This window comes from Pygoscelis adeliae, unplaced genomic scaffold (assembly GCF_000699105.1).
Source record: "Pygoscelis adeliae isolate BGI_AS28 unplaced genomic scaffold, ASM69910v1 Scaffold1224, whole genome shotgun sequence".
NCBI classification, from domain to species: domain Eukaryota; kingdom Metazoa; phylum Chordata; class Aves; order Sphenisciformes; family Spheniscidae; genus Pygoscelis; species Pygoscelis adeliae.
In genome coordinates this window covers 29779-30138 of record NW_008824701.1, presented here as the reverse complement: position 1 = coordinate 30138, position 360 = coordinate 29779, and positions in this window count along the sequence as shown.

The window sequence follows — 360 nt, the reverse complement described above, 5'->3', positions numbered from 1 at the left end:
AGCTGGGTATCCCAAGCCGGCACTGCGGCAGCAAAACCCCGTCCCTCTGCATCACCGCGCCGGGACTGGAGGCTGTTGGTTCCAGTGATGCCGTCATCCACCAAGGGTGCTGGAGGATGTGGCCAGCGTCACCGAGCCTGGCATCACCACGGCTCCTAGCTTTAAGGCACCGGAGAAGCCCGGCTATTGCTTTTAGGATTGCATTTTCCTTCGGGTCGTGCCGGCTGGCCGCAGGGTCAAGGCACTCCCCTCCACCGAGGCACCGATTCGGGGGCACAGCTGGTTTTCAGTCACTGCAGGTTCAGTTCAAAGCAAAGCCAGGAGGATTTGAGGGGCTGATACGTGCGCCCCCTGGGCTCG